The 6,845-nt window shown below is 31.2% G+C and overlaps 1 long non-coding RNA gene across 2 annotated transcripts; it reads right to left on the bottom strand.

Annotated features, from left to right (window-relative positions):
• Window positions 1–862: 862 nt before the first annotated feature.
• Window positions 863–2,339, bottom strand: LOC129915614 (uncharacterized). 2 transcript variants are annotated; one of them, XR_008772334.1, is made up of 4 exons: window positions 1,797–2,339; window positions 1,623–1,665; window positions 1,100–1,204; window positions 863–1,039 (listed from the first exon to the last, which is right to left on the bottom strand). It is a non-coding gene; the product is annotated as an uncharacterized LOC129915614 (long non-coding RNA). The 2 variants fall into 2 exon arrangements; XR_008772333.1 differs by having other exon boundaries at window positions 863–1,204.
• Between the last annotated feature and the right edge of the window lie 4,506 nt (window positions 2,340–6,845).

The following is a 6,845-nucleotide window of genomic DNA, read 5'->3' as shown; positions in this document are numbered from 1 at the left end:
CATTTAGAAATTTGAGTTCCCGTTAGAAAATGATGATTTTTGTGTGTCACACCCGCAACGCCTTGTTAAATACTAAAACCTTAAATATTACTGAAGAGACCAACACTCGTTTTGTAAATTTTTCAAATTAAATAAAGACTACAAAAATTCATAACATTTTTAATAAAAGTGTCACGCCCGCAACACCAGCTTTATTGTACTTTAAGAACAAGATCGCGCTTTTTTCATCTTTAATTTTGTTTCAAAAAAAGTAGTAGGTACTAGATTTGCTTCTCAAAATTTTGATTCCGGATTTATCCAAGTTTGGCGTCTAAAATGTTAAGGCTTCTTTTAAGTTAAAGCACTTTAGAAAAAACATTCAAGAAATTATGAATTAAGACAACCAATTTGCTCACAGTTTTCATTTTTACGAAATTTCAAATTTAGTTTTACTCCCGCCAATGAACCAAAATGTATAAAAAAACCAAAAATTGAAAAACAAGTACCTACTAAACAGTCTGATAAACCAAACTTATCTTCAAGTCGTATGTTAACTTTAAGGAAAGTCTTGATAAAATCAAAAATCTCATGCGTTTTTTGGACCATCTTTGAAAGCGTTTTTTTTTGGTTTTAAAATTTTTTAAAATTGGACTCTAGAAATATTCTGGCAAAACTGTACAGGAATGGTTAAAAGTTTTAAGTCACTAGGTCTTATCCCTTTATGGAGTCGTTTCCTTTTTGATTGGCCAACTCTTTATTTGAAGGAGCTTAAATATTCTGAGCCCTTTTAAATTTAAGTCCAAAAAATGCATTTCGGTCCTGGTTTATTTCAGTTTATTTCTTCATTTTGGTGAACAAGATAAAAGAATACAAAGAAACCCCATTTAAATACAAAATTTCATTTAGCATTGTTCTTGTTGATTCTCATAATATCGAGTCACCTTTAATTTATAATCTTCATTATTAATTTCTTTTCTTATAAATCTAATTTTAATGACAATGAAATATAATTTGTATGAAATGAGGCTTAACATTTTAAGCCGAAAAGTTAAAATTAATTCTAAAAGAAGAAAAAAAAAGTAATCACATAAGGCTACCACTCAAAATGTATTTCTCTAACTTTTGTAATTAATATGTCGTTTGTAATCTTCATATATTCATTTTCTCTTCCATGCCACAGACGATTTAAATTTTGGAACAAAATCCACTTAAGACATCAGTCAATCTGCCAAAAACAAATCACCTCCTGGGGTATTAAGTTGTTATAGTCTAAAAATGTAATTTCCACAAATCCCCCGATAGCTAATATATCAGCAACGACGCCATTTCTTTTTTTTTTCTCATTAAAATTACGGATAAACTTGTTTCTTTTTTTAATTTTCTTCAGAAAAGTGGAAAAAAATAAAATAAAATAACCTAAGGCATTAAACATGATCAATTCATCGCAACCATTCATCCCTCAGGTAGGTAAGATCTCTGAGTGATATCCACTAACTTTTTTTTATGTGAAATGTGACTCATATTCAAAAGAATCAATTTGTATTTTATTTTATGTTTTGGAATTTCTTGTTTATGTATATAATAGTAATCTGCGTTTCCACTGAATTAATTAAAACAAAATCAAGATCATTAATGTGTTTTACCTTTGAATAAATCGCTAGCTCGTGCGAGTTGTCTGAATGATTTCTATTAACGTCATAATCATCATGAAAAAAAAAAAAAAATACATGATAATTTTATGGTCAAAACCAGTTCAGAAATTCTTGTTAACGGTTTTATGTTTAAGGTGGGTTACCTATTGAAAAACCCGTACTCACGTGATTTAAATTTTTGTTACCATAGTTTCTGGAAAATCCCCTCTCGATGTATTACATTTCCATGAACTTTGTGGTACAGGGAAGGCTTTTGGGTTGATTATGCTAACAGAATGGTTTGGGCCTCACATTTGGGCTTTTTAAAGTGTTATAAGGATCCTATAACAGTCCTATTGTACTTTTAGTTTGTTTTCTCACCAAAAAAGTCAATCAACCTAAAAAAAAGTTAGACAAAGATCTTGAATAAAATCTTTTTGATAAATTTAGTGACGGCCTTTTACAAAAACATGGACAAGATCCAGCCCAGTATTACATGTGTCCAAGTTCTTTTCACTCTGCAATTTTTATTTAAGACATGGATTTTTTTTAACTCAGCGTGTGATCTATCACGAGTAAACTATTATTATACGCATGGAATAATTAATTTCTAGATAAGTATCAACCAGGTCTTGATTAAATGGCTCTTTGAGTAAAGTTGAAGAAAATTTTGTAAAAAAAACAACCAACTTATTTGTGGCAAGTGCGCCGGCTCTGCCGTGGCCACACGCTGCTATAATAGTCCAAATGTCAATATCGACAAAGCCTTGATATTTTGATATTTTATTAATCGATTTAACTAACATTTACAAAGATTACAATAAAATAGTATCTTAAATAACGTAAATGTGAATTTACAAGTAGTTACAGTTAAATTTAATTGATTTAAATAAATAAACAATTTGGTTGATTTAATTAACAGTATAAGAGTTTAATAATTTAAGAAAAACAACTAAGGAAAACAAATTTAGAAACGTTTAACAATAAAAATAAAAATTTAAATTTAAATTTATTTATTTTTAAATTTTAATTTAATTAATGTTTTAAGTAGCCCTAACGCCTATTATTGTTGCCAGCCAAGTAATTGAAAAGAGCCAAATCAAAACCACTACCAAAACAAAGCCTTCTCACCCCAAGAGGAAGAGAGTTCCATAAGCGAACAGTGTGAACAAAAAATTGTCGCTCAGTTGTTACACAATAAGCACGCGGTGAAATTATTATAAAAGTCCGAGATAAATTAGAAAACCTTAATTTATCATATAAATACTCAGGTTTTCCTGAAGTCATAATTTTATGAAGATATTTTATCGCGCAATAGTTCAAATGTTGATCAAGTGTTAATCCCAAAATATTACTTTTGTGAGGCGAAATATGATCATGACGCTTCAAACCATACACATATCTAGTAACATTATTAAAGGCTACATTAAGTTTTCTTCTAGAGTCAGCATCGCAATACATTGTAACTTCAGATCCGAATGTTATGATTGGTACTATAAGCGATTTGACTAACAGTAACCTAGTTTTGATTGGAGTAAAATATTGCGATAAGTATAAGTTTCGTAAGCATCCGTAGATTTTTCCAACAGTAATACGAACATGGAGATCCCATTTTAAGTTATTACTTAACCAAATACCAAGGTTCTTAACCTTATCTACAAAATCTATTTTTGAGTTTCCAAGATAAACTTGTGAAAAACCACTTGGGTCTAAGCCATTTTTAGATATGAGCATGCACTTTGACTTTTTTGGGTTCAAAGAGAGATCGTTACTTTTTGACCACTGAAGGAGGCTTTCAAGGTCGTTATTAAATTTAAAGATAGCATCCTCAATAAGACCTATTTTGCAACTCAAATACATCTGCACATCATCTGCATACATATGTACAGAAGAGTACAAAATACTATCAGGGAGGTCATTAATGAACATTGAAAAAAGGAGAGGGCCCAAAATTGATCCTTGTGGGACGCCCATGGATGTATATTTGTAATTAGACAAACGATTACCTACCATAATAGCTTGATTTCTACCTGATAAATAAGAACTTATTAAATTGGTGGCTGAGGTAGAGAAATTAAATTGTGTCAAAAGTTTCGAAACAAGTATTGAATGGTTAACCAAATCAAAAGCTTTGGAAAAATCTAACAAAGCCAACAAAGATACATGATCTTTGTCCATAGATAGTCTTAAATCATCCGTTACTTTGAGCAGTGCAGATGTACAACTGTGTTGTTTACGAAAGCCTGACTGGTGTCTGCAAAGTAAACCATAACGTTGAAGATGGGACGATATTTGAACATGGACAATTTTCTCAAAAACTTTAGACAGAAATGGTAAAATCGCAATAGGACGAAACTCAGGAAGCGTATCAGAATTACCTTTAGTTTTTGGTATTGGTATAATCTTGGCGGTTTTCCAAGCTGCAGGAAAACAGGATGTCATAAGAACAGTATTAAATAAATGAGTAAGCTCTTGAAGAATATAAGGTAGGATAGTTTTAATAAATAACGGATGTATATCATCAAGACCTGACGATTTGGATTTAATACTTAGCATCGCCTTATAAACATCAGTTTGCTCCACTCGGTGGAATTCAAAACCATCTGTCCTAGGAACTAAAATTGAAGAGTTTTGTGATGTTGTCGCAGGGCATTGTACAAATTTGTTGTTGAGATCATCTAAATTAATATCAGAAAAATCAAAATCATTTTTTCCCCCAATTCCAATACCTCGAATGTTTTTCCAAAGTGTTTTAGATGGTAAATTATTATTAAGGTGCTTTGAATAATAATCGCGCTTAGCTTTGCGGATTTTAAAATTCACTACATTTCTTATTCTGCGAAAATCATTATAAATTTCAGGTAATCTAAATCGTTTCCACCTTCTAAATAGTAGATCCCGTTTCTTAGTAAGATCAATAATCTCCGGAGTAAACCAAGTTAAATGCAAATTTTTGATGGTCTTAGTCTTAATGGGAACGTGAGCATTGAACAAGTTAAGAACTGCATGATTAAATATAGTGATTTGTTCGTTACAGGATGGATCATTATAGAAATCTTGCCAATTTAGACTTTCTAGATCAGCTTCGAGTAAAACAGGGTTTAAAGATTTGAAATTTCTATATGTGACTGATCTTGGGGCTACAGAGAACGAAATTGGAAAGGTAGCAAATATTAAATCATGTTTAGAAAACATGGGAGCAGAAGCTTGATTAAAGAAAACATCTCCAGTCGTATTGCAAAAAAATAAGTCTATTAAAGTACTACTAGTATTAGTAAAATGGGTTGGAGTCAATGAGTTTACAAGATTTAAACCTAAAGATTTCATGTTATTCAAAAATAAGACGCTACTTTGTTTTTTTAAGACATTACAATTAAAATCACCACAAACGATTATATCTGAATAGTTTGCAGATATATTTTCAAGTAGTGAGTAAAAGGGAGATATATTTATTTGACTATTTGGTCGATAATACACACCTAGTAGTGTTTTTCTTTCACCCAAAATTGTGATAAGACAATACTGCGTTACACTGTCTATAGGAGACGATAAGACAAATTTACATTTTATACTTGAACGAACATATATTGCTGTACCAGAACCTATTTTATTATGTCTGTCACCACGAAATAATCTAAAGCCATTCATGTCATAGATATCATTCTCAACGCTGGGCTTGAACCAAGTTTCTGAGACGCACACAACATCCACATCTGAACCAACAAATATATTTCTAAATTCATCTATCTTACAGAGCAAGCTCTGAGCATTCAAATGACATACGCGTAATCCATTGCATTGTTTACAAAAAATATTAAGTAAAATGCGCAAGTTTGTATTCACACCATCGCTAACAGCAGAACTTTGACTCATTAGAGCAAGACAATGTCCCAAATAAACAAAAAAACTTCCTCTAAGGCAAAAGGCAACTGACTTTGAATGAAAAAGAAAGCAAATCCAATATAAACCAGGCAGTCAAAAACAATAGGCAAAAAAGAGCTATACGAAAAAAAGATTACATATTTTGAATTAAAAAGAAAGATATAAAAAATATAATAATAAAAATAATTAAAATAACTAAAATAGAAATAAAAAATATAAGTAAACATTATTATCATTGCAATAGGTACAAGGTGATGGGACAAGCTTAAAGTGTCCAAAGCGATGATAGAGGAGAGTTTAAGTAGATCGAAAGTTGTTTTCATCCTCATTATTACATGCAGTCGCAACCAGCTGATCCAAGTCAGTTAAGTAATTGATTCGAAAAGCTTGTTCACTTTGTGACAGTCGCACATACACACATCCATTACGGGTAAAAGCAGAAGAAAGCTTGTTTGGGTATAGTCTTTTTAATTGAAGAGCTTTCCGAAGAATTATGCGATTATGCAATGTAAGGCTTTCATTTAAGTATATTCGGCTGTCAGAATCCATTCCCACGTGACGGAGACAAATTGTTTGTTTTGATGTTTTGTATGATTCATTTATAGATTTAAATAAAGAAATTTTATCTCCAATTGTTTTAAATTTAATTATTATTGCTGTGTCGTTTGTGTTGTTTTTTGGCTTTATCCGGAAAATCTGTTTAGGAGTAATTTGGTCAGGACAATTCATAGAAGTACACAGTTTGTTAAAAATGTCATTAACATTTTCATTTGCAAAGTATGGTACTCCATATAATAGAGCATCAGCAGCAATGTGTTCACGGTGCATTCGATCAAGAGCTACCTGCAATTCGGCTACTTCCACGTTCTTTTGATTAGTTTCAATTATTTTTGTAGATTTTTGATTTTCGAGTTGAATTTCAACTGAGTCAACTCTGGCTGCCAACGCGGATAAGTTTTTAGTGACTTCTTCTATACGGCCATTGAGTTCAAGTACAATTTTGTCGAACTTATCAGATAAATTATTGATTACATTTTTTATAAGTGATTTAAGTTCTGAGGTGGAATCACTTATTTGTTTATTAAGTCTAATTTCAAGAGATTTAATCAACTTATCTACGGTGGTAGTTTGCACTGGAGAAGCCACTTTTTGTTGTACAGTTGTTGATCTCAGAGCACGATCTTGTGGTGAAGCTTTATTGACACCTGACATTTTGCTTTTAGGTATTGTGTGAAGAGTTTTTGCACCGAATTGATTAAATAAGATTTTCAAATTAAATAGCGTATCTTGACAAAAACTTTATACTTAATTGAAAGCGCACAAACTAAGTGTATTTACAAGTTACTTTTCAGA

Source organism: Episyrphus balteatus, chromosome 3 (genome assembly GCF_945859705.1).
Source record: "Episyrphus balteatus chromosome 3, idEpiBalt1.1, whole genome shotgun sequence".
Lineage (NCBI taxonomy): Eukaryota > Metazoa > Arthropoda > Insecta > Diptera > Syrphidae > Episyrphus > Episyrphus balteatus.
This window is presented reverse-complemented; position numbering and strand designations above follow the sequence as displayed.